This window comes from Ranitomeya variabilis, chromosome 2, assembly GCF_051348905.1.
Source record: "Ranitomeya variabilis isolate aRanVar5 chromosome 2, aRanVar5.hap1, whole genome shotgun sequence".
NCBI classification, from domain to species: Eukaryota; Metazoa; Chordata; class Amphibia; order Anura; family Dendrobatidae; genus Ranitomeya; species Ranitomeya variabilis.
Genome location: NC_135233.1, coordinates 385,579,016 through 385,585,847, shown reverse-complemented (window position 1 = coordinate 385,585,847; position 6,832 = coordinate 385,579,016). Strand labels below are relative to the sequence as shown.

Below are 6,832 nucleotides of genomic sequence, written 5' to 3'. Positions count from 1 at the left end.
GTGTTGTTGGAAGGCTTTGGCTGACGTCTTCGCTGTCTGATCCTTGACAGCCACGACTACCAGGAATCTGGAATAATGATCCACAATGGTCAGAGCATAGACATAGCCTGACCGGCTTTGAGTTAGCTTCACATGGTCTAAAGCCACCAGTTCAAGTGGCTGTTTGGTGACTATGGGCTGTAGGGGAGCCCTCTGGCTGTCAAGGTCCTTTCTGCGCAGGTTGCATGGGCCACACTCTCGGCACCACTTTTCGATGGCTTTTCTCATGCCAATCCAGTAAAACTTCCAAGAAGTAGGATCTCTAACTTCTTCCATCCGAAGTGTATAAACCGACAAAAAAGGAGTGGAATGGATCGATAAATACTATATGAGTGATGTTAATACTCATTAACTCACAGTACTATTATGTAAAAAATCCAAACCAGATAGGGGTTAATTAGATAAATACAAAAATACTTTATTTCAAGAACATAACATATAAATATAAAATTCATACAAAGTGCAAGGTGAGACAAGAAATGACAGCTAAAACTCAATGTGGATAGATGGTAATAAACCACATTGGTAAAAAGCACATATGTCCTGAAGCTACGCCTGCAATATACGTATCATACCATAAAGTGGATATAGCTAACATTTACGTGCACAGAGGGCCATATTGGGAAAATAAACTTTAATAGCCAATCAGGGAATCCTCAGAGCATTTATGTCACTAAAAGGTTTAGGCATACTGTAAGTGAATGAGTCCCAGGTAAAAAGATAAAAGTGGACCTATGTCAATAATAATTCTAGGTTCATACCTTGAGACATGGTGGTGAAAGAATGCAGGCGTGCTGACAGGACAGGAGAAAGCCTCAACGCGTGTTTCACCACCTTGGCTTCGTCAGGAGGTGTGGTTAAGTAAGAGGGGCTGCGAGTATTTATGTCGAATAAGGGGGACCCTCAGCAAATCGGCGAGCAAGCCCATCATGATGCGTCCACTCTGGCGGCGGGGCGGGCCGCCGTGAGCCACGGACGATGGGAAGGAGGATGTACGTCATCACTAACCATCTCCATGGCAGTGCTTCAAGCCAGCGACGCCGCCAGAGCGGCACAGCGCATGCGTGGGGCGCGTCTGCGTCTGAAGAGATTTGTTAGAAACGAACATGAATTTCTTCTGATCGAGATGCCTGTAATGCTGTGTACCCAGCCGTAGCTGAGAAGGGCATACCGTAAGTAGAGAATAAATTATGTGACATTGCTATAAAGGCGCCTTCGGCATCATAGCCAATATATAAAAAATATGGCAGGACAAAGGAGAATTTTTTATATAGATAATTACATTAAGTTTGTTTAAACTCAGACTGAAGCATTAAATCTGAGTACACTTGCTCCATAAAGTAAATGACTGTCTAGCAATAAAGACAACCACAGCTGTGACAGGCATGAGTTACAAGAGAAAATAAAAAAGAGAAAAAGAAAGAAAGAAAACATATGCCAGTATATAAGCATAAACCCGAAAAACAATGTATGCAAGAGAATAGTAAACATATTCCATATCTATCAAAAAGCACATTGTGTTGTCATATACAATCGGAATATAATGGAACCCAGATCCTAAGAACACAATAATATAAAAAATATTTTGTCATGTAACATTAGGGTATCATAAACCTAATAGGTCCATGAGACCAAATAGGGAGATAAATGTTCCAATTGGATAGGCAGGAGCAGTAATAAACGATTTTAGGCATACGATTCAATAACATGACATTATGAAGATATTACCATTAGTCAAAAAATAAGAAGTCCAAAAGTTTCTTTCTGTTATGGCAAATTAGAGTAGTGTCCATAATGAGGTTCCCTCTGATGGTTAGGCAAAAGAAGAGTTTGCACGAAGAAAATTCCATGAAATATCAACATCTAAATCAAATAAGAAAAAATATATTAAACACAAAATTACATGACCAACACAAAAATTAAAAAACATCACAGCACCAGAAAGATTAAAAAAGAATATCAAAGATATTCAAAGAAAAGACTTGAAACTGATGGCTTCATTGAGACCTTTTGGTGAAAGCATGTCTAATGTAACCATCCATCGTGTTTCTTTTTTAAGCAATTTTTGTTTTAGGCTCCCGCCACGGATCCCCATATAAACGTGATCGATACCACACACTGCAAAACCTTTTGAATTGCTGTTGTGGGTTTCGAAAAAGTGTTTAGGAATCGTTTTAAGCAGGTCTGGTTCAGGGCAATTAACTGAATTTTTTATGTCCATAACATGCTCCTGCACACGGACTTTCAAGGGCCTTGTCGTCATGCCAATATAAATGTGATCACAAGGGCAGCGAGCATGATATATCACTGCCTCTGTGTTGCACGTAATATGATGCACAATTTTAAAGATTTTATCTCCAACTGAGTTCTTAAAGGGAACCTGTCACCCCCTCAGGCATTTGTAACTGAAAGAGCCACCTTGTGCAGCACAAATGCTGCATTCTGACAAGGTGGCTCTTTTAGTTATGATGCCTGCACACGCTGAAATAAACGTTTATAAAATGTGCCCCCTCATACCGTGAAACCGTAGTTTCGCTGCCCTTCGTACTTACAGCGCAGGCTCCGGGGATAATAATGCAGCAAGAGGAGGCAGTGCCCGGCGCACACAGGCCCGGAGTGACGGCTGTGCTGCGTCTGATTAGGAAGGAAAGTCCCGCCTCCTGGACTGTTTCATGGTATGAGGGGGCACATTTTATAAGCGTTTATTTCAGCGTGTGCAGGGAGCATAACTAAAAGAGCCACCTTGTCAGAATGCAGCATTTGTGCTGCACAAGGTGGCTCTTTTAGTTACAAACGCCTGAGGGGGGTGACAGGTTCCCTTTAAAGTCTTTTGTTCTTAAAATAAAATGACAGGCCGAACAATCTCCGCATGGAAAACAGCCCCATGGGGGACCCTTCTTATTAGAGCCCAAAAAGTTGTTTTTCGGGGGAACATAATGGCTGTTACACAAAATATCACCTAAAGTGCGTGACTTCCGCCACGTAATAAGAGGGTAAGGTGTTAGTTGGTTATGCAAATCCCTGTCCATGAGCAGCACTGACCAATGTTTTTTAAAAATGTTGTTGATATCGGTCCAATTGGAATTGAATCTAGTAATAAATCTTGGTGCTGATTCTAGATTCCTATTTGTGCTATTGGTCGGCTTAGCTAAGAGGGTAGATCTGTGGTTGTTGGACAGTAGCCCTTCAATGAACTGTTCCTTTACGAGCTTGTCCCCATCCTGCATGCTGTTAGGGTCAACCTGTTTGATGGCCCGTAGTGCCTCTTGCAGATTAAGGGCATAGTCCCCTATGCTATCCTGCGTTCGTTGTTTGCACCCGAAAAACCTCATTTTGATTTCCGCAGTGGTGCGGGTGTCAAAAGTGGTTTTAAGTTTGGCAAATATCTGCTGAACAGTTCCTTTCTCCATATCTGGCCAGGATTTTACTTCTCTTAGGGCTGCGCCAATCAGTTGGCCAGTTAGAATGCTGACTTTTTTATGTTCTGTCAGGGGATAAACTTCAAATAGGCTGCAGAACCTTTCCTTAAAATCACTGAGTGTATGGGACTCCCTAGAATATTGTGGAAGCCAGGCTGCTCCTGGTATATAGGGCATGGAGAGCGGCATTATGGGCGCTGTTACTGTGGCGGGCTCCAGCCTGTTTACAGGAGCTGCAGGCACTGCAGAGCCTGGGGGCACCATGGGGCCTGCATCCTGTTGGCATATGCAACAGATTAGGACTTATTACACAGGTCAACAAAAAAAAAATTTTTTTCTGGTGTCCAAAATATTTTAATGAATTTGGGGTATTTTTGGGGTGCTGATTCTGAATATGCTATCAGTTTTGCCAGATTGGCTCAAGTTTTTGACATTTTTGGTATCTTATTTATAGCACTTGTTGGTAAATGCGACGCATCATCTCATTAATTTCTTTGGATTAGTACTTGAACTGAGCAGTTCTCAATATAGTTTTGTGTTAATTAGTGTTCTAAAAGTTTGTTCATAGCTTGATTTTTGCACTAACTTTATGTTGTTGTCTGTTTTCCAGTGAAAAGCATGAACTCATCAAGAAGAAGTTGTCTTAACGATCCAGACTCATTCTGTTACATTTGTGGTGAATACACACTGCCAAAACATAGAAGAAACATAACAGACTTCGTAAAAAAAGTGTATTTTGCCTATTTTGGGGTTATGCTTGGGGACCAAGACAAGTTTTGGGCACCACACATAGTGTGCAAAGCATGTATCGAATTATTACGAAAATGGAGCAAAGGACAAAGAAAAAGCTTCAAATTTGGTGTTCCAATGGTGTGGAGAGAGCCAAAAAATCATCATGATGACTGTTATTTCTGTGCAGTGCAAGTGCAAGGATTCAATAAGCATAAGAAACGAAAATGGGAGTAACATGGAATCTGCAAGAAGGCCTGTCCCTCATTGTGAAGATGTGCCTGTACCTGTGTTTACCATAAATAACAGTCATCATGATGATTTTTTGGCTCTCTCCACACCATTGGAACACCAAATTTGAAGCTTTTTCTTTGTCCTTTGCTCCATTTTCGTAATAATTCGATACATGCTTTGCACACTATGTGTGGTGCCCAAAACTTGTCTTGGTCCCCAAGCATAACCCCAAAATAGGCAAAATACACTTTTTTTACGAAGTCTGTTATGTTTCTTCTATGTTTTGGCAGTGTGTATTCACCACAAATGTAACAGAATGAGTCTGGATCGTTAAGACAACTTCTTCTTGATGAGTTCATGCTTTTCACTGGAAAACAGACAACAACATAAAGTTAGTGCAAAAATCAAGCTATGAACAAACTTTTAGAACACTAATTAACACAAAACTATATTGAGAACTGCTCAGTTCAAGTACTAATCCAAAGAAATTAATGAGATGATGCGTCGCATTTACCAACAAGTGCTATAAATAAGATACCAAAAATCTCAAAAACTTGAGCCAATCTGGCAAAACTGATGACATATTCAGAATCTGCACCCCAAAAATACCCTAAATTCGATGAAATATCTTTGGCACCAAAAATGCTGTTGACCAGTGTTATAAGTGAAAGGAGGACTTTACACTAACCAGACAGCAGATGGCGATAGTGTGTAAAGTTATATACTTGCTGTAATGTGAGGAGGGAAACTCTCTGTTGTTGGTTGTTTTTCTTACTTCCTGATTCTTCCTTCTTCTTCTTGAATATATTGTGTTCAGTGCATGGTCTGTGTGACACTGAATTGTATCTCATGTTTACCAGTATGAAGTAAATACTGTTTACTCAAGATATCTTGCTGATTGAAGCTCTCCTAAGGGTACCGTCACACATTGAAATTTCCATCGCTACGACGTTACGATTCGTGACGTTCTAGCGATATCGTTACGATATCGCAGTGTCTGACACGCAGCAGCGATCAGGGATCCTGCTGAGAATCGTACGTCGTAGCAGATCGTATGGAACTTTCTTTCGTCGCTTGATCACCCGCTGACATCGCTGGATCGTTGTGTGTGACAGCGATCCAGCGATGTCTTCGCTTGTAACCAGGGTAAACATCGGGTAACTAAGCGCAGGGCCGCGCTTAGTAACCCGATGTTTACCCTGGTTACAAGCGTAAACGTAAAAAAACAAACCGTACATGCTCACCCGTCGGTGTCCTTCAGGTCCCTTGCCGTCTGCTTCCTGCTCTGAGTGCCGGCCGGAAAGTGAGAGCAGATCACAGCGGTGCTGCGCTCTGCTCACTGTACGGCTGCACTCAGAGCAGGAAGCAGACGGCAAGGGACCTGAAGGACACCGACGGGTGAGTATGTACTGTTTGTTTTTTTACGTTTACGCTGGTAACCAGGGTAAACATCGGGTTACTAAGCGCGGCCCTGCGCTTAGTTACCCGATGTTTACCCTGGTTACCCGGGGACTTCGGCATCGCTCCAGCGCCGTGATTGCAACGTGTGACCGCAGTCTACGACGCTGGAGCGATATTCATACGATCGCTGCGACGTCACGGATCGTGCCGTCGCAGCGATGAAAATTTCAATGTGTGACGGTACCCTAACTACAGCCGTGACTGCAAGAAAACGCACTCTGCAACAGGTTATGGGCCCAGGCACCCCAGACACTACAGGTCTGTACTACAAGCCTTGGCAGAAGGATTCTGGTTTATAACCCCAGATAACAACGGAGCACACAGATAAGCTCTGTAAACAGAAGGAAATCCAGACACAGAGTGACAGAGGAAGTCATCCTCCCAGGAGCTGGACATACAGGAGAATATCTTCAGAACAACTCTCTAAACAAGTAAGACTATATAAAGATGATGAGTAACACAGAACTGACATTTACAGTAGCTAAACTGAATAGTGAAAATTAGTACAGTAGAGATGTTGTTATCTAAGGATGATCTATGGAAGTAATTGTTACAGCAAGACCAGATCAAGATAATCAGACATGGGATAATAAGAATAGAAAAGCTAAAGCCACCATTAGCTTATTAGTGGATGATGCTCAATTAATACATATAAGAAATGAAGAAACAGCTAAGGAAATGTGGGAAGCATTAAGAAAACTGTATGAAAGACCTAGCTTGAATCACAAGTTATTTTTATTAAGAAAGCTGTACAGTATGAGATTGAGTGCAAATGACGATATGCAGAAGCACATATTTTCAATGATGGAAGTGATATCACAGCTAAGATCTATTGGTGAAGATGTTAAAGAAAGTCATGTAGCAGCTATATTGTTGTGGAGTTTACCAGATTCATATACAGCCTTGATAAATGCCCTTGAGACGAGACCAGAAACTGACATTACATTAGA

At 41.7% G+C, this 6,832-nt stretch overlaps 1 protein-coding gene across 1 annotated transcript in view; it reads right to left on the bottom strand.

Moving 5' to 3' along the window:
- Window positions 1–500: 500 nt before the first annotated feature.
- The window catches only part of LOC143806203 (class I histocompatibility antigen, F10 alpha chain-like), a 123,009-nt gene continuing 116,677 nt past the window's right edge, over window positions 501–6,832 (bottom strand). Inside the window, exon 7 of the mRNA XM_077286327.1 lies at window positions 501–1,902. The gene's annotated coding sequence lies outside the window, so the exon portion shown is untranslated. The remainder of the gene's footprint in view (window positions 1,903–6,832) is intronic.